We start from the raw sequence: 20,012 nt of genomic DNA, 5'->3' as shown, positions 1-20,012 counted from the left end.
CAAAGTAATTTGTTAAAGAACAAGCTTCTGGATATTAAAATATATCTGGCTTTTTAAACATCTGAATTGCTACGAATCATCCAGTACAACAAGGTTCCTAATTCAAATGTAAGTATTCCTTACATCATTCTGAATGTCTTAAAAACTTGCATAAAAAAAGAAACAACTTCAAATAACTCAAATTACAATTTTATGATATGCTGAAATACAATTTCTTCTTTCCATTTTCTTCAGAAACACATGAACACATCCTCACCCAGAGGTGTAGTTCAATAAAACAGTGATCAGGGCTCACCCTAGGCGTTGAGCCCCCACCCCCACAGATGAGGGTGGCAGAAAACTGATCCCTGAAGAGTGACCAGCTCTAGTTTTATACTGTTGGCTCTGCCACCAAGCTCCTTTGGGGGCAAATCCAACAGTATAAATCTAGTGCAGGTCAGCCATCCAGGCTCAGTTTGCTGCTGGCCTCAGCAAGGCTTGGGGCCAGTAGCAAACGGGTTGCTCTAAAGTCCACGTGGAAATTAGGGTGGCTGGCCTTGCACTCCAACTCCAAGGTCATAATGGCAGGTCACCTCACAAACTCCATATGGAGGTTGGGAGTGGGCCAGCCCTGCTGACTTTAACTGTGCCCCAGCCTAAACAGGCCAGGGGGAACCTGCGTCAGTGCTGCGCGCCCCCAGGAAGTGGCGCTTGGGACTCTTAACTTCCTCGTGCCACCTCGCTATGCCAGTGTCCTCGCCATTTATATTAGTTGTAAAGCTAATATTTGCAATCAAGGAACCTGAGTAGTAGAGATCTGAAAGGCCAGTCCAAAAGTTTAACTAACAATTGGGTTTTTCTGCCATGACAACTCACTCTCTACAATAGACCATGGGCACAAGATTGGATGGGCTTGCGTGTGAACTGCAGTAATGACCAGTTCATGGCAAGCAAAGGCAACTCCTCTAACCCATCTTAGTTAATGTCAAGGACTGCTGAACTTACACCCCATCCAGAGCCTGAGGCCGCTGGATGCCCCATTCAGAGAGTTTCTAAGGGAGGCAGGAACAATAACAATCTTCCCTGTGGGCCAAAAGTCCTCCATGGGGCTGAATGGACTTACACTGTGGCACCCATGGCCCAAAAGGCCAGAACACCCCTTCCAGTCCCCTCCCCCCAGCACTGGTGTCCAATCAGACACCAAAGCAGGGCAGAACACTAGCTACCCTTCTGGGTTAGGCACTACAGAGGTCCTTGGTGCCTGCCCACCTTCCAAGTTGACCACCCTCTAGAGCATTTGACAAATGCACTAACCCGGTAGACATACATACCAGCTACAAGGAGCCATTTGCACACTCCCTTTGAACGCACAAACACTTTGAATTGCACACTCCCTTTGAATATCCAACTCTTGGCTCTTTAGCTATCTTGTACTGCCATGCAGGGTCCTCTTTTTAACTAGAAGGGCTCCTGCAATTTCCAGGATAAACTAACAGGAGGGAGCATTTCAATTCTTAAGCTACTCCCCGCCCACCTTTTGGAGGAGCTATGTCCTTGTGTACACTGCCACTGAGAACACTAGCCTGTAACAGAAACAAAACAGATTCTGTTTCCACATATGAAGAGCCAAGTCTGGGGATGGCATGGAAATGTTAAATTACTGTACTTATAGCCTCAGATTCAGGTTAAAAAGAAAAGTAACAAAGACTATGGACTCTTTATTAACCAGGTCAAAAATGTAACTTGTTAAGAACACAAGGCAGAATAAGCAGAATTGTATTTAGAACCAACAGGGACAAAAGAACAAGCCTGATCTTTCCTATCCTTTCTTATCGACCCAATATCATTTCTTACCAGCTAGAGTCCCACAAGCAGAAAAACCTCAACTGCTTCTTCGTGTCAGCCGGTAAAAACTGAAGCCCAACCACCCTCACTCTGATTGGTGGAGAGCCATCAGTGGAAAGATTCTGAGGGACACCCTTCCCAATATCAGCAGGCTGGTTGGCATCAATACTAATCAATATAAGCAGCAGGCTTATATTGGTCACTAGAAGGGAGGGATTTTGTTCTGAAAACCATCACAGCTTCCTCTCCTGTGCAAGTGGATACTAGTGAATAAGCCTTCCACAGAATCTATAACTGAATTTGAGATAAACACAGCATGTCTTAGTGGGCTCATAAGCCAGGAAACAACCAGTCTTCTGTCAGTCACATTCTCAGATTATGGAACTAAAGATAGATAAACTTTTATTAGGCATAGAATCCATATAACAGCCAACATTGTCCAAACAAGTATCCCATACATGAGAACCATCGCAGGTAATCATTTCAAAGTTTCTATAAGGAACCTAGCTCACAAGATCACAAGACTAGTAAAATGGTTCGCATTAATACGTTTTTTTTAAACTTAGATAAATGTTGTTAGACCAAAGGAATAAAATACACAAGGGCATAAAATATAAAACACTACATACAACACAAGAAAACATAAAAAATAATTACCACCGTAACATTCAGAACTAATGTTCTCTCTCCCAAAGCTGACTAGCAATCAGATTTAGCCCTACCTAATCAATGCTTTGTCCATGCACTCAAATAAGGACAATAATAAATTGGAATCAATTTATGATATGCTGAAATAGTCAATAGAGTTGTGATATGGTTTACACGTACATTTGGTGTGTACCTCCCTTCTCTCTACAACCGTCACCATCCCAATCTCTCTGTTATGAACATAAAGAAAACTCAACCAAATAGAAGACTATCGCCCCTGAGCAACTGCAAGCAAGCACACAAATAGCAAAAACATTTATGTATGTGCCTCCTCAGAATATATACATAAAATAATTTAATTTGTGGCGATAGACAACTGGTACCAACTTCCATGGTCTCATCTGCTAAAAGAAGGATCAGTTAATCATTTTGCTGTCTCATTTCCCTAAACAAATTTATTTAGATCAGGGTAATCTTAAATATGTTGTTGCTTTTACTATATTTAAAATGTAACTTGGTAATCCAGTCAGAAAGTTAACTGAGCAAGAGCATTTTCTGTTGAATGAAAGTTCTGCAGAAATATTAAACAAATGAACTATAATATCCAGAATAGATTTATCATTTCAACCCCCAAATAAACAATGCTTTAATTTTGCATTTAGTTACCTGATTGATGAATAAATGTTAGATAGTAAAATATGATACGGCATTCTTCCCCATCACTTTGCATCACTTATCACAAAGAGCAGACACTGAGTAATTACAGTAATGAATGTAATGAGAAAGGGCACAACTCAAGACTCTCTAGTACTGAACTGTACTAAATCTGGTCTGCTAATCTAGCATAACTAGAATAATATGACCAGCACCATATTATTGAATTGTAGAAACAAATCAGAATTAGAATAAATTGCTGAATTTTTTTATAGTGCATATTGACATCTGTTGCACTGAATCCCATACAGTATTTTCCCATCCATGTCAGCTGGCACTCTACCTTTCCCAATTTTGCCACAGTGATCCACACAACAATCACCTCCAGATTGGACTTCTGCAATTCGCTCCAGCTGGTCCAGAATGCATCAGCAAAGATCCTGACAGGGACCCAGTGGCAGGCACAAATTCAACCAGTGATCCATCAGTTGCACTGGCTCCAGGTGGAGCACCAGATCAGATTCAAGGTTCTTATACTTACGTACAAAGCCCCAACAGTCTGAGGCCCGTGTACCTACCTCCTGACAGATTCCCCAAAGAGTACTTCTGTCTTTGACAATTTACTGGTGGTCCCTGGCCTAGAGAAATCTGGCTAGTTTCAACCAAAGCCAGGACCTTTTCAGCTCTGGCTCCAGTCTGGCAGAACACTCTGTTAAGTGAGACCAGGGCCCTGCAGGATCTCATGCAGTTGTTTCACCAAGCATTCAGTCGAGGTGGCTATATCAACATCTGGCCTCTCTCTTCCTTTCTCTTTCCACCTTGCTGTGATCAGTTAGACATTAGCCTTCACAGGATTGGGTGTGTTTTCATTATCTTGGGAAAAAGGCATTTTAATAGATTATTAGAATGTTCAGTGTTTAACTGGTTTTATTATTCGAGTGTTTTAATGCAAATGTTTTGGATATATGTTGTCAGTTTTATGCTTTGGATGTATGTTGTAAGCCACCCAGAGTTGAAAGGGGAGGGTTGGTATATTAAATCCAGCAAATAATAATAATAATGTTTAAAGTTACCCATTTTTGAAGTCTACTGTTTCATATGGTATGGGTTTCACTTAGGTGGGTTTGATCTTTAGAAATCTGTTGACACTTCATTAAAAAGAAAAACTCATCTTTTCTCAATCAAGCTTGTAAATACAAATTTATCCTCATCAAGTCTACAAGCATTTTAATTATACTATCAGCAGGAACTCTGGAAGTAAATGGAACCACATCCCATATTCCGTGCCAGCTCATATGTTATAGGGAAATAGAAAGGTTCTTTCCAGAGGATTTTTGAAAAGAGAAGGATTAGAGGACATTTTTTAAAAATATACTTAGCCATAGAGGACCCAATAGTTACCAGGTAGGAGTAGAGAACCCTTCTAATTTACCATCAGTATTTCTCTCCCTCCCCCTTCCCTTTATATTGTCTTATTTTGACCACCATCTTAAAGGCTGTTCACTCCTAAAGGGTGCCAGACTATTGATAAACCAATGGATAATGGATTACAGCAAAGAGCAAGCCATGATGCAATATGCTTCTCACAGTAATAACTTTTTACTGTGCTGAAAGCCCCGAAGTGCCTAGGATTAAAGTTCCGTCAAAGATGATGATTTGCTACCAGGGAAACAAGATGAATAATACAGAGTTATGAGTCAATCCAAAAGATACCTTACGTGCTGAATAACTGATGGATTGGGTGCCTAAAAACTGTATGACTTTGTCCTGAACCCCCAATCCTTCTCAAAAAACATACACACTAAGGTGACTCATTTAATCCATCAAATCCTGGCCAAATATCTTTGAAGTATTAGATGTATCTGAATGACATACTTAATTAAAGGATTTATAGCAATTACCAAAAAAGAGTTAATTTCTATTGTGAAGCAATGCAATAATTTTTGAAAAATTATTATAACTTTTAATAATGTTAAGTAGTTTCCATAATTAATGGTTTCCATACATTCAAGACAGAGTTCATCTCTTGGGCTTCTCTATCCTAAAATACCAGGATGAGCCTACAACTGCAAACTTTTTAAAAATAAAAATAAAGCATTTTTTTAAAACAGGAATAATAGCAACCATCAAAAAAGTAAAATAGTTGTTTAAAGGCACTTAAATGGCCAGGTGCCTTGAAAACCCGACAGGGTCACTGTAGATCCTATGACTTGACAGTACTTTCCACTTCCAAGTGTATAGTTGGTCAGTTCTTCCACACCAAACTCTATCCTCTCACTGGAGCATTGCGTAGTGGGCAGTCACTTAGAGATAATGCACCCAGCATGGAGGTAGACTACTTGTGTTCCTGTTTAGTGGTTCCCATGGTCAAATCAGGTAGCTAGTCAAAAGCACTTTGTTCCATAGCTGTGTTTGCTTCAAGGGTAGGGGCCAATCAGCCCTCATTCCTACTCCTGCTAATTGAGGCCACAATGAAATTAAAAGGGAAAACTGCCACCTACATTGATATTATTAGCTTTGTGGAACCTGACATTTGGCTATGATTGAATAATAAACAGTCAACTGACTAGCACTTCAGTTTTAAAATCAGTTATTTTGACTTGGAATACCAAAGGCGGCCTATAGTTACAAATATTGAAAACAAATAAAATTAAGGCAGAAATCCATTTTTTTTAAAAAAAAGTTGTTTTAGGTAACAGGTATTGTTTTAGGGATACAGATGTAGTCAGGGCAGTATAGTGTGGGCGTCAGATCTCTTCTTCTCACTTCACATTTTTTCACCCATACTGCTAACGTTTCTTTTGTAAAACAGTGAATTCTATTTCCTATTTTCACTAGATTCCGTAACTAAACATCCCATTATTTTTAACTACTATAAAATACAGGTATTTCTCACTATGCAAAAATCCCTTCCAGTCCTCAAGGTGGCTGTCTGACAGAGCAATACAGAGCACTGCATGCTATGTCTGGTCATTGTGCTAAGTGCCCCTGAGAGGGCAAATCTGCTGGTGCGGCTCCACACTGCCTCCAAAAGTCACTTCATCCCTCCCACCTTTGGATTAGGCCATTAATTTTGCATAACTGTTTTCAAAGCTGGCTATTGTGGGTTTTCCAGGTTGTATGGCCATGGTCTGGTAGTTTTTGCTTCTAACTTTTCACTAATCTCTATGGTTGGCATTTTCAGAGAGGAATCAAAGTAAGGTTTCTCTTGAAGATGTTGGCCATAGACGTGTGCGAAATGCTGGGAGCAAAAACTACCAGACCACAGTGATTCAGGCTGGAAAACCCACAATAGCCAGTTGATTCTGGCCATTAATGCCTCTGACAATATGTTTGCTACACTACTGTAAGATCACAAACTTAAGATGCAGGAGTTCTTGCACCGATTCCAAAAGATTGGACTTCTGAATAATGCAGATTAGTTTGGAGCATAGGCGATATTTACATTGATAAAGCCTTCTTTCTTTCTTTCTTTCTTTCTTTCTTTCTTTCTTTCTTTCTTTCTTTCTTTCTTTCTTTCTTTCTTTCTTTCTTTCTTTCTTTCTTTCTTTCTTTCTTTCTTTCTTTCTTTCTTTCTTTCTTTCTTTCGAAAGTTTGCTAAACTTGCAAATGCATCCTTATCGTTCCCTAGAAATCTGTTACATTAGAACAGAAAGCCCTAGTCCAGGGGTCCCCAAACTTTTTAAACAGGGGGCCAGTTCACTGTCCCTCAGACTGTTGGAGGGCCGGACAAAAAAAACTATGAACAAATTCCTATGCACAAATGATTGTAAAATGTTTGATTTCACCTTTCAGCATTTCTGTCATGGTCTATTTTTAGAACAGTGACCAAAGTATGTCAAGTACAGGGTGGGCTCCAAATATTGTTGGGGAGGCTTTGGAATACCTTCCCCTGTAAAAAAAAAAAAAGCATTCCATCTAACCCAGGATCAGGTATCTTCCTGGGTTCTTTCCTCCCTAGCAGCCAGCGAGCAATTCGCCAGCCTGGCTGATGCCAATGGGAGTGAGGCGGAACAGAAAGCCTGAGAGCAACACATGGAGTAGCTGAGAGGGAAGGGCGGAGCAGGCATTGCCACATGTAAGGTTTCCAACTCTGGGTCAGAAAATTCATGGAGATTTGGGGGTGCCATCATGTAATTGCAATCAACAGCCGTTGGGGCCGGTTCCTCCTCTCCCTCGAGCCCCCACTGCACATGAATGGAGCCATCGCAGCCATGCCTGGCGGGCCGGATAAATGCCTTCAGGGGGCCACATTTGGCCCCCGGGCCATAGTTTGGGGACCCCTGCCCTAGTCATATGCTCAAACACTTCTCTTTGTAACAAGATTTGGTGGTGAATGTTCTCTGTAAAATTAAGGAAGCCAGGTCTCCCACCAGCAGGAAACCTCCTGCCTTCTTCAGGTACTATCTGCTATCATCCACTCAGTGGCAGATAGAAACTGATGGGGTAATGGGGGCCAGAACATTATGTCACTTCTGGTGTGAACTAGAAGTAATGTTATGTTTGGCAATGTTCGAGTCTAAAATATTTGCCTGAAGCCAGTGGTGGGATTCAGCAGGTTGGCACCACTTCGGCAGAAACGGTTGTTAAAATGGTGCTTGTAAACAACCAGTTGTTAAATAATTTGAATCCCAACCCTGCCTGAAACTACAGAGTTTGGGGCAAATACTAGCGCATTATCTTACATGATGAAGTCACTTCTGGGTCATGCTGGAAGTGTGTCGGTTGACACTGATCACCCCACAGCCTCCCCCAATATCCCTCCTGGTAAGACACTCACCAATTGCCAGGGTTGGCAACTCTAATAATACTGGCACTCTGACAAAGATAGGGGAAACAGCACAACACAGAAAGCACTGGCTTTTCTTCAGTGACTTTACTAAAATAGCTCTGTTGGTTGTTTTCCTGTCACTTCCCCACAATCAAGCCACCAGACTTTTAAATTTGTTATACCATCTTTCTTTACGAAACTGCAATCTCCTTTGCTGACACCCAAGGTTCATGCTATAACAGGGACGGTGCCAAATATTGTCTTAAAGCAAACAATAAATTGCAGGATGCATTGTACATTGCACAATTACATTTTTGGAAAACATCCTGACTGCACACTGCTGTCTTTTGATTTACAAAAGCCATTTTAAATAGTATTTGGATGTTGCTGTGGTAGGGGAAGAAAAATTGTTTGTTGTCCCCTCTGTTACTGTACTGATCCCTCAAGTATGAATCTTTTCTCAAAACAATGCCTGCTTATTCATAAAGGGGTGAGAGGGGAGAGAAAAAGAGAAAGAATGGAACAGCTGCAAATGCTTCATAATCATGGGAAAATCCGCTTCACAAAACAACCAGGCTACATCCCTTAATCCAAGCACCAATGAAATCCAAGTACCCAGAGGAGGTTTTGGATAGGGATCCCCTTCATGCTTTGATGCAGCAGTATCTGCAACACATTTAGCAGAAGAATTTCATTTCATCCTCTGAAGAACTGATCCCTTTGCTTTACTGAGTTAATCTACAGCAATGCTGACAACCTCTCTTCCCCTACCTCCCCATCCCTGCCCTTCACATTCTTCTCCTCTGCAGAATACTATGAATTCATCTTATGTTTACTCTGGTGTCAGGGTTTTTTCCCCTCTCTCTTTTTCTCACTCACACACAAAACCTGCAACGGTGCCAGTCAACAGAATAGGAACTAGTGATGACACCCCTACAATGGACTCCAATAAAACAAAGATTTAATTAACCAAGAACATATTTGTAAACTGTGAACAAATATATTTGTTATGATATATTAATGTTGGGAGAATGTCTTTAGGCAAACAATATGAAACATAATTGCTGAATTGGCAGATTTGTTTAAGTTTCCCTATTTTGCATTTCTTACAAATATACATTATGACTTCCAAGTGTCAATGTTTTTAAGCACTTAATGTGAACTACAAAGAGCTGTCCTGCTTCTCTGAAGACAAGAGATCAAGACCTTCAAGTACCATTTCTACAGTCAGCATGGGAACAATGCTTCCAGAGAGCCAGAAGAGACTTGGAGAGAGGATACTTCTCTGTATTTCATGAGTCATAATATAAAGATGTTGAGAAATATCACAGAATGAATGGTAATCCATTAGTCCAAAGACATGGACTCAGCCAATATCAATTTGTGTCATCTAAAATCTTTGCTTTCTTTCTCATACATAATACTACCTATCATTCCATAATGTATATATTTTAAGTCCTATCAAACAACAGAGATTCTCCCCCTCTCTCCGTTTACCAGCTTATTTTAGTAGGTGTTACTATTAAATCATCAGATTGATATAGTGTGCTTCAGTAGTGTCAAAAATACAAAAACAGAGAGGTTGCCAATGAGGGAATTCGCTGCTGCCATCTAGTGGCACCTCTCACCATAAATCAGATTATGACACCAGCAATGGCTGCTTCACACATTACACAAAGATAATCTATGTTGGAAAACAAACAAAAAACCACACTACCATTGGTATACTGTGCCACATCTGTTTGTATGCCACTATTGCTTGTTGCTGGAAAACAGATAGCTATATGTCGTATAATTGTGCACGAAGACAATTTTTCACCATACTGCAACACATACAAAATGTTCCAAACAGCACTAAAAAGTTCAACAATGGACAAAACTTTTAAGACTTAGAAGTCATTCTTCTGAAATGCTTTAGTTGGCCTTGCCTATCCAGAAAGACACCACTAGTTATACTTATACCCCACTTTGGCCAAGGCTTCAGCACGTATGCTTAATGGTGGCCTGGGATGGCAAAACGCCGCCCCCAGGTCAGCTATTCGCGCAGCTGCCCGCAGCCGCTACGCTCTCAGGCCCCTCAGTTCGAAGCCGGCGTCTCCACAGTGCGCTTGGAAGTGCACTTGTTGTGGAAACGCCAGCTGGAAGCCGCTGCCATGTGAACGGCAGCGGCTTCCCGGCGCTTCCCCCACCCACTCCCTCCCTTCCCTTCCCTGCTCTCTGGCCCTCCGGTGTGTCCCCAGGCCCCAGTGACGCGCCGGAGGGCAGGAGAGCAGGTGAGTCGACCGGGCGATGGCGCCCAGTGGCGCCGTCTCCCTAGTTCTTTCTGGGACTGTCCGTGCGGACGGTCCCAGTGTCGTCGGGTCGGCGCAAAATGCGCCGACCCAACCGCTTCCGCCTCCATGCGGAAACGGACTTTTCTTCCCAACAGGGACTCAAAGTGGCTTATAACAGTATTTGCTTCTTCTCTATTTTATCCTCAGAAATACCACCATGTGAGGTGGTCCCTGTTCAAGGTCATGGCTGATTAGGAATTCAACCTGGGTCTCACAGCTATTATTCTCACCCTTGCCACTACACCACAATGGCTCTCCACAAAACCCCACTCTTAACCAAAAGGAACTTCTGTGATTAGAAAAGCTGCATCACAAGGAAAAATTAGACAGGGGCTGCTTGACTGTTGTTATAGCACTGACAAATGTAGTCTGATGTATTAAAAATGTTCCTGCCTTTCAGATGTTGGAGGCACGGGGTTGGCTAAGTGCATTTTCTTGCTATTTGTGTTTCTTTTTTGGAAATTCTTATTTGAATGCCTTCAAAAGTACCTCACAGCTGCTGCTGGCAACTCAGGTCAACACAGAGATTTGCACTTCAAAGCTCTCTAAAACAATAATCTATGGAACATCCTTTAGTGCAAAACCTAGTCTCTACTCAGGAAATACTACATCCCTCCGGGAGTGTTTCCTTTTCGTAAAGAAATTTATATCTTTGTACAGAATAAGGTTGGGTAGCTCGGCTCAAATGTTCTTGCTATGCTGAAAAGGTGAGTGCAACTGAGGTTTCAAACACAACTGATTTTCCATTTAAGCAATGCCAGAAGGATATCTCAAAATTTTATGTGGAAAGGGGAAAACCCTTGGGTTAAATATAAAATCTTACAAGATGCAAAGGAAAGAGGAGGATTAGGTTTACCTGATATGAAACTACATTTTGCTGCCTGGTGTTTGGTTTGGTTGAAACAATGGGCTCTGTTGAAAAATAGAAGAAGGCTGGAATTAAAGGGCCCTGACATGAGATTTGGGTGGCATGCCTATTAATGGTATAACTAAGCTAAATTCAGTAAGTATTTTTTTAAAAAAATCATTATATTTACAGAAGTCCCACCAAGGAGCCGCGCGCCCGGCCACAGTGCCACAGCCGCACCAGGGGCCACCTCCAAAGAGGCTTTCTGAGGGTGTGGGGAAGTTGGAAAGATGAAAAGCCTCCCTGCCACCAAGCACCCCCCATTGGCCATAATACATTTACACCACCCTTTTTGTCACCACTCATCATAAGTCTGAGGCCCCATCTGCTGGCGTAACGCAGCAAATGCCTGGGGGAAAGTCGAGTAACGTTGGCTCCTCCCCTTGTCCTGTCTCCAGCCTGCCTCTGCTATGCCGGCTGGTGCCATCTTTCCATCAGGATAAGTGCCCTGGGGAGGGCTAAACCACCAGTGTGGCCATGTATCACCCGCCCCCTTTGGACGGGGCTCTTGGATTTATACTTTACTTTTCTCTACCACAAGGAATCCCAAAGCAGCTTAAAACTCCTTCCTTTTCCCTGCCCCCAACAGACACCTTGCGAGGTAAGTGAGGTTGAGAGAGTTCTCAAAGCATTGTGACTAGGCCAAGGTTACGCAGCAGGGACTTTTTGCTCAAAACAGAAAAAAACCCCAAATTAATGTAGTTGTTGCAGTTTTTCCAGACTGTGTGGCTGTGGTCTGGTAGATCTTGCTCCTAACGTTTCGCCTGCATCTGTGGCTGGCAACTTCAGAGGTGTATCACAGAGAGAAGTCTGTTACACACTGTGTCAGTTACATCCAGCTGTGAATGCCTATGACAACCCCAACTAATGATTTGTGAAATTGACTATTAGGTGAATAAGAAAATGGCTATAATAGAGAAAAGTGTGAATCCTATTTAATTAGTAATAATTAAGCATTAATTGAATTATAATTTCATACTTATAACTAGTAAGTGATAATTCTTTAACTGTGTTTCTGTTCAGTGCAGAGGAAATTGTGAACTTTCCTTGCCCTTTTATAATATAGTCTTGGTGTATATTCTTAGTTGTTTTCGTCTTTTTAAAAGTTCTAAGAAAATGATACCAAAAAGGAAGGGCTAGTCAGTCTACAGGACCTTTCTCACTCCTTCCCTGAACAGCTTGTAGTATTCACTCCTGAGAGAAAACATCCTTGAATCTGTACCCTGCTTGTGGATACTGCAAAGAACATGCCTACCATTATGACTGACAGCATCCATCCCTGGCCCAGAGGCAGATGCTCCAAACTATCTAGATCATAGGTGTCAAACTCGTGGCCCTCCAGATGTTATGGACTACAGTTCCTATCATGATGGGAACTGTAGTCCATAACATCTGGAGGGCCATGAGTTTGACACCTATGATCTAGATGCTGACAATAACCTAGAGATGGGGAATGGGGATGGGATGCTGCAGACTTGCCAACCAAGGTCAGGACTGGTGGAACGGATTCAGTAGGCACAGCAACGTGGGGAAGGATTCCTCCCTGTAAGTTTCGGAGGGATGCACCTCTCTCTCTCTCTCTCCCCCTCTCTCTCTTGAATCACCTGAAAGTGTTTTTTAAGCAGGATTGTCAAGTTCTTACCTTGAGGAGAAATATTTTGAACTACTCACATTGTGTTTGTCAGTATTTGTCAGTATTCTTCCATCTGGCCAGCTTCCTCACTGCTGCCTTTATGTTGGCTTCATGTTGGCATGTCTAAATTTCTCACCATCTACAGAAGTTTTCCAACCTTTTCAACATCAGGGTACCCTTGACCTCACTCTTCATATCTCATGGTACCCCTGCCATCCCCCCACTTCCCCTCCCAGTGCCCCTGCTTGCCACCCCCCCCTTCCCCTCCCAGGGTGAAGGGAAGCACAGGGGGTGTGTGGAAATTGGCTGCTGACCTTGCGGCAGGCCCTGCCTCCTGGGTCAGCTCCATGTCCTTGCTGGCGCCAGCGAGAGACACCACAAAAGTGGGGGGGGGCGGTAATGTTGCCACGGTACCCCTGGGACATGCTCACGGCACCTCAGGGTACCACGGAACCCTGGTTGGGAATCACTGATCTAGAGTCTTACAACTGAGGTATTGTTAGATACTCAGAGTATGTGATTGCAAGGCAAGTAGACTAGACACTCTATATCACAGGCCTTTGAATGCAACTATTTTATTGGAGTTAGAAATCTTTTAATTTTTCCTTTGCTCCAAAATATAGATCATGCAGAGTCATTATCTCTCATGCTGGAAGGTAACAGTAGAGCTATCACTATTTCAATTGTAAAATTTTATGTCCTTGTAATCAATTTTTGCTGACATTTTTATACATATATTTTTAGTATTTGTTTAAAACTAATAAGTTAAGAATCAGTATGAGGTACAGAGATTTTGAATTGCTTGGATTTTGAAAATACAAGGTACTTGTGAAAGCAACTAAATCTTGCAACACCTTCAAGAGTATCATATTTATTTAGAATATGTTTTCATAAGCTTCATCAGATATGAATCAAGAATTTGGTTTTAATCTGCCATGTGCACCTGTAGGCTACTGTAAATTTCAAGTCTTTAAAAATAATTTATACAAAAATGTCAAGAACAGTAAGTAGCTGCTTAAGGTGATCAACAATGTAATTATTTTTATATTCAACCGTTTTCAGAAAACTGTTAGATAAATCTGCTTGATTAATGTTTCATTAATGTTATGAAGCCTGCTAGGCCAAATGAAAAAGACTAAGATGCATCCACCACTTTTAGGAATCAACAGCCATGTCAGCAGAAGAAAATGGATAGTTTTCCAGTGGTGATGAGGGTAGTGGAATCCTTGAAGGTTAGCTACTGTGCAGCAGCAGTAATGAAAGGTGACACTGTCAGGATCTTTTGTAGATAACAGAAGTGCCACTACAAGTAACCCTGGTTTGTACGGTGCATAAAAGGGAAATGGTAAACCACTTCTGATCATCTTATTCCTTGAAAACCTTATTAACAAGACAATCCAAAATGGAAAAAAAATATATCGCGCTGGATCCTCATGTTAAATAACACTCAATCAGCAGAAAAAAGAAGATGACAAATACAAGTTGTGCTATTATTAAGCATGCAACTGTATTAAAGCCAAAAGGACCATCACATTAAAGTGAATGGATATAAAAGAGAAGTCCCAAGCTGTTTGACACATTTAATAGGAACACAGAATGTGAAACATATGAATCAAGGTAAGTTTGAAATCATAAAATGATAAATTGAATGTTTAAACCTTGCAATCCTGGGAGTGAGTGAACTGATGTAGACTCGGTTAGAGCATTTTCAGTCCAAACAATTACAAAGTATTTTGCTCTAGAAAAGGCAAAAGCAGAAGAAACTGAGCTGCACTAATACTGAGGCAATATATAGCACAAACAATCAGGGTCTGCAAAGTCTGCCCCTATAATATCAATCAGATCACATGAAAACCCTGTCAACACAACCATCATTCAAGTTTACATCTCAACTACAGATGCTGGAGATGAAATAACTGACAGCTTTTACACAAGTGTCCAGGAAAAAATTGATTGCAAATGAACAAAAACAAATGAACAACTAAGCAAGATGTGCTGATAATCATAGGTGACAGGGACAGAAAAGTGGGAAATAAAACAGAATGAAATATTTTTTGGAAAATCTGGGCTAGGAGCATAAAATGAAACAGAAGAGTGACTCACAGAATTCTCTGGAGACAACCATTTGTTCATTGCGAACACATGCTTCAGGCAACCAAACAGATGACTGAATAAGTGGGCATCACCAAACGGCCAACAGAGAAATCAAACAGATTACATAATTGGAAGCATAAGATATGGGCCATTTACGCACTTACATTCTGCCTCGCAGCCAGCTTACCTTTCCTTTGCTGTATACTTTCCTTTAAGCATTGTTTTTTGCCCTTTCCAAAGCCACCATGGGGCACAGCAAAGAAGCTGCGTAGTTTCCAAATGCTGGCACAACACAACTTTTCCTGTTGTTTTGCTTTTTTCCGTGAAGCAAAAGAGCTAAACAGGAAGGATAATTTTTTATCACTGGGTTCCCTAGGAGGATCTGCAAGCTCCTTCACTTGTATGTCATCAGGCAAGAAAGGGCTAGGCACTGGATCTGCTGACTGGTCCTCCTCAGGAGCAGCCAACTCTGGCTGCAAGGTGTCCTCAGGTTCTGCCTCAGAGTCCTCTGTGTCCTGGTAAGTACCCAGGGGCTGGCTCATGACAGTCACTATTGTTCAAAATTTTAGAGGAACTTCAGCATGAAACTGCTCAGCTAGAATTTACCAGCAAGTTTGGTTATATTTGTTTAGGGTTTAACAAAGATCACAAGATACTCCCCTCAATTTTACAAAAGATAGGAATACTGTGCTACAGCCTGTTAGTCCCACTGTGAACAGCCACTGGATCTGTGAACAGCCACTACTCACATACATTTAACTGTTGCGTAGAATGTCACAAGACTGACTGGACTTTTTGTATTAAATGATCTTTTGAACCCACCATTTATGAAGATACATATATTTGGAAGTGGAGAAAAAATGAAAATGTAGATCCATTAATGAAAACATTAATGAAACAAAACCTTCAGGTCCTCTGAAGATGCCAGCCACAGATGCAGGCGAAACGTCAGAAGAGAATGCTGCTAGAACATGGCCATACAGCCTGGGAACCACCCAGCACCCCAGTGATTCCAGCCGTGAAAGCCTTCATCAGTACAATGAAAATGTACTTTTTGTATTTCATTAAGTGATCTTCTAGCCCACAAAAGTCCGTCCGTTTAGTCTCTCAGGTGCCAAAAGACACTTATTCTTATTGTGCATATTTGGCACTTCCAGGAATACCCACAAATATTGAACCATTAAAGCCAAAATGTGAACAGGCATACCTGGAAATATATTCTAACCATCTTGTGCCAACTGAAAATTAAACCAGATAAGGAAGCTGTTTAGCGATGATGGCTGATGGTGTACCAGAAGTGACAGAAATTTAGAGGACTGTCCATGACATCGGAGCTGCTAGCACACGCAGAATGAATCAAAAAAGGGTCCCTCCACAAATTTTGCCCTGGGTCTAGCATGTCTGTCTTTGAAAGACCCCAGGCAGCTCATTCTCCCTCTCTTTTCCCCCAATATAGATGTAATGAAAATTGAGTGAAAGAGTACCTCACTTTTCTGATGTTCCAGTTGCAGCAATCTTATGGGAAAAATACTTTTCTATTCACAGGAAGAAGAATATCTGAACAGAGCTGGTTAACATCCAGGCTAAGGGAGTGAGCTGTTGGTTATGAACCTACTGGTTCAAATCCTGCCTCGCCCATGTACAAATCAAACTGAAAGCTTTTTTCTTGGATTAAATGTTTTCCTACTGAATAATAAGAGGATACACTGAATACTCATACAGGAATGTAGAATATGCTTCAACCTGTTTTGCACAAACACATAGAAGTTTCTTGGCTGGACATTTCACATGCTACATAATTTTTCAAAACTGTACTGATGATTATTACACAAGTCCCATCTTAAATACTTAAAAATAACTCACGATTCGGATTTTTTTCTTGTCATATAACCTTCGATTACTGATGTATTATAATAATCCATAATTTTTCTTATATGCTTTTCTTCCAGCTGCTCATAATACATTAAAGTTGTGATGTATGCTACGCGATGGTGATTCATATTTAGCTTTTACAAACACATTTAGGATTGATGGCAACAAGTTTGTTTCAATTTGTACATTCATCTTGCCTTGAAGCACTCTTATGCCCAGGAATAAATTTGTTTCTATAATATATTCCCTTTGTAGAACTAGTTACAGAGCAAAATGCCGCCCCCCCCCCCACTTTATATAGCATACATTTGATCATTAGGTATACCATAATGTTCACCTTCAAGCTTGCCCACCTAAGAGTCTTCAAATGTTTTCAACCAAACCTCTTCATTTCAGAGGACTACAAAAGTTAACACATAAATTTGTAGCAACCTTAACATGTCACCCAAACAGCTTTGGGACAGAACAAATTTTAATGGTTGTTAGTTAAAGCAAAGGTTTGGCAGCTTCATGAGTGAACAGGGAACTGTAGCTGAATGTCAACTGAAGCAGCATTCAAAATAGTACATTAAACTATAAATTATGACATTTTTTGCAATTTAATTTCTTATGAAGTTTGGTGCTTTTAACAAGTTGATTTCTATAAAACATACAGATTAAGTTTGAGCAGTCCTGAAATGTTTGTCCCCATATAAAGAGTCTGAAATTCCTAAGCAAAATAAATTTAGTATTCACAACAGGGGCATAGCTTTTAAAAATGGCACCCAGTGCTGTGCCCCTATCACCACAGCTGTCCCCCACTGCCCCTGCAAAAAAAACCCTATGATGCCTTTAAAATGCACCTAATTTCCCTTCTATCCATGCACACCAAGGCAGAGAAGACACTGGGGGCAGGGACTAGGCCAGGCAGGGTGAGATCTCTCCCTGGCCCTGGCCCTGCCCCCAGTATCTTCCCGGCCTCAGCACCCGTACCCCCAGATGGAGGAAAGTTAGCTGCACTTAAAAAGAGCCATTCCTTTCAAATGCATTTAGCTTTCCCTTTATCTGAGCAGTGCCGAGACAGGGAAGACACAGTGGGCAGAGACAAGGCCAGGGAAGGAACACGCCCCCCCCCCCCCGCCTAGTCCCCACCCCCAGTGTGTTCCTGGTCTCAGTGCGCTCGCATAGAAAGGAAGTTAGGTGCATTTTAAAGACAACATAGAGGGTTGATTTTTTTTTGCAGGCACCTGGTGCCTGGGGCAAGTGCCTTCCTTGCCTCCCCTCACTACATCCCTGATGCATGCTCAAAAACAAATTGACCTATTTGATGTGAATGGCTCTTATTGTTGCATTATTAAACTAGTAACAAAGAAGGATATACCGCTTACATACATTAATGATTAGTTTAAAGACATGACTACATCACTATTGAACACAAATAAAAGTCTGAGAGCATGTTTTAAAATATGCACTTCCAAATTCATATTTACTCAGTGTACAATGGACCCTATGGAACCATCAATGCGCAGCAAATCATACTTATTATTCACACTCATTTTGCATATAAATTTTTTAGTTTGAAGAAAACAAACTAGCATTTCACCACGTTGCAGAGGTAATAATGTTTGAACAGGACTTAATTTTTCCTGTCAAGGATCAACTGATACCCTTCAGAGGAATTTGAGAGAAATAAAAAAAAATACAAAAGACAAAAGAGATGTAAAATGAATTACCTTGGTCTTATTTTTCATTAGAAAGAACAGATTCCCTTTCAGATGGCACCATCTCTCCTTTGGTTCTGCACACACAAAAAGCATGGTATTAAAAATAGTAACACAACACTTTCATCTTCTTGCATAGTCTGCTTTCAGAATCTGTTCATTATAAAGTTCAGGGGCGAAATCATTAACCAAAAAATCAAATTCCCTTAGCAGCTGGTACAACACATGCTAGTAAAAGCCACGCAACTTCCCAGAAGTTTTCCTCCATTCAACAGTTGACAAAATTGGTGACTGCAGAACACACTTGCAGTGAAATCCATTTTTTTAAGGGGGGGTCCACAATGGCTGGGGATGGTGCTGGCAAAGCACAGCTGTGCCACTTCCAAAGGGGTCTCAGGCAATGTGGAGAACATGAAAAACAGCAGAAATCCCTTGCTGTCCTGCAAACCCCTTACACAGGTCAATGGACTGCAACACTCTTTTAGCAGGCATACGTCTACACCAGTTATAGGAAATGTTCCCAGGCTGAAAGGCTATAGGAAGTTGACTAATGTCAACTCCACCCCTGGGAATGCAACCACCAGTGCCAGCACTGGCTCCAGCAGCAGCTTCTGCATTTGGGAGCCGTGGAGTTGCACGGTGCCCCACCACCTGTATTAGTGCCCCTCCCACCAACTTATTTGCCCCCTTGTGCCAGCATTCAGGGCACTCACACAAGTGCACCTTCACACCACTCCCACTACTCTTTCAGGTTTCCCTCACTGTGGACTGCACTGCTGACTGTGTTTCCTCTGCTTCTTTTCCCTTTTTTCCCAGTGGGAGCAGAGACTGACCTTTTAGAATGAGACAGCCAGAGTTCAGCAGATTAGTAAGGAAGTTTTATTGAGAACGTAATGTTTACTCTTTTCATGGAATCATTAAGACTGAACTGCTTGATCTTACTCTTTTTTAAAAAAAAATCCTTGTTTTTGTTTTTTAATTTACCACTTCTAAATCACCAGTCCCAGAACGAAACACTGCAAACTACATGACAAGTCAAATAAATGTGGATGGCTTCAGAGACAGAGAGTATTACAAGCAACCATAGTGCCAAACAGCCATTTAAAAATAAGTTTAGAAAAGCTGAAATTGAAAACTTGACCGGTATCAACTGAAATGCAAGTAAGTATCTCATAGCACTATTAGTCAGAAGGTTAAACTACAGTTTGGCACTACGAGAATATGTCTCGACATGTATTCTCCTGGCTTCTGTTTCTTAGCAAATCCTTCCTTTGCAGTTGCCTGGGAGCAGGACAAACTCTGGGTAATACCAACTACAGATTTCCTGAAACCAAAACTGAAAACCATGATGAAATGTGGGTTGTAATTCTAGTTTCCATGAAACCAGGGACGTCTCTAGCCAGTTTGTATGCAGATGCAAACTATGTTTCATTAAGAAACAATGAGAGCAGAACATACACGCAAAACAAAATCTCATTAATCTAGTACTAAACTGTGGTTTGGTATTATGACTGAACTGGCTCATTATGTAAAGTATGCAAGTCATAGAATTATAGAGGCAATTTGTAGAATTACA

General features: G+C 41.3%; 1 protein-coding gene across 6 annotated transcripts in view; it reads right to left on the bottom strand.

Annotated features, from left to right (window-relative positions):
• The window catches only part of INPP4B (inositol polyphosphate-4-phosphatase type II B), a 281,318-nt gene that overhangs the window by 217,528 nt on the left and 43,778 nt on the right, over positions 1 to 20,012 (bottom strand). For 5 of the 6 annotated variants that reach the window (XM_048508966.1, XM_048508967.1, XM_048508961.1 and 2 more), the window contains exon 2: positions 18,449 to 18,513. The exons of the other annotated variant lie outside the window; for it this stretch is intronic. The gene's annotated coding sequence lies outside the window, so the exon portion shown is untranslated. The remainder of the gene's footprint in view (positions 1 to 18,448; positions 18,514 to 20,012) is intronic. 6 annotated transcript variants of the gene reach the window in all.

Source organism: Sphaerodactylus townsendi, linkage group LG10 (genome assembly GCF_021028975.2).
Source record: "Sphaerodactylus townsendi isolate TG3544 linkage group LG10, MPM_Stown_v2.3, whole genome shotgun sequence".
NCBI lineage: Eukaryota > Metazoa > Chordata > Lepidosauria > Squamata > Sphaerodactylidae > Sphaerodactylus > Sphaerodactylus townsendi.
Note: the sequence above shows the minus strand (reverse complement) of the source record. Positions and strands in the feature narration are given on the sequence as shown.